Raw genomic sequence first — 625 nt, 5'->3', positions numbered from 1 at the left:
GAGTGTGAGCCTCTGTAAGAATCATGTTGAGAACATTAGCCCTTTCCTGGTTTGTTATCCTGTATAATGTTAAGCTCCCTATTGGACATGGATTTTCTCCTCCACATACAAAGTTCAAACTCTTAGTTCATTTGTGAATATCTTTAGTGGAGGTGCTTCTAGGATTTGCCATGAGGAGAAAATGTTTTCCCTTCTTTCATAAAATCAGATGCAATTATCTGGAATTATAATGTACATGTTTGACAATTGTTCTATCAGGAGGCTTAGCTTTCAAACTTGACCACTTATCTGCAATATGCATTTGGATGCTAATCTGAAGGTTGGTGGTTCAAATCAGCTGCTCCACAGGGGTAAGATGAGGCAATCTACTTCCATAAAGATTTATAGCCTTGGAAAAACAATGGTGATTGTCATGAGTCAGAATCAACTAGATGGCAGTGGGTTTTGTTTGTTTTTTGTTAAATTATGATGTTGGCAAAGGATGAATGAACAAATCTCTTTTGGAAGAAGTACAGCCAGAATGTTAGTTATGAGCAAGGATGACAGGACTTCGTCTCATTCATTTTGAGCATTTTATCAGGATGGATTAGTCCATGGAGAACATGATGCTTGGTAAAGTAGAGGG

Source organism: Orycteropus afer, unplaced genomic scaffold (genome assembly GCF_000298275.1).
Source record: "Orycteropus afer afer isolate SDZICR_OR568_19922 unplaced genomic scaffold, OryAfe1.0 scaffold00102, whole genome shotgun sequence".
NCBI lineage: Eukaryota > Metazoa > Chordata > Mammalia > Tubulidentata > Orycteropodidae > Orycteropus > Orycteropus afer.
This window is presented reverse-complemented; position numbering follows the sequence as displayed.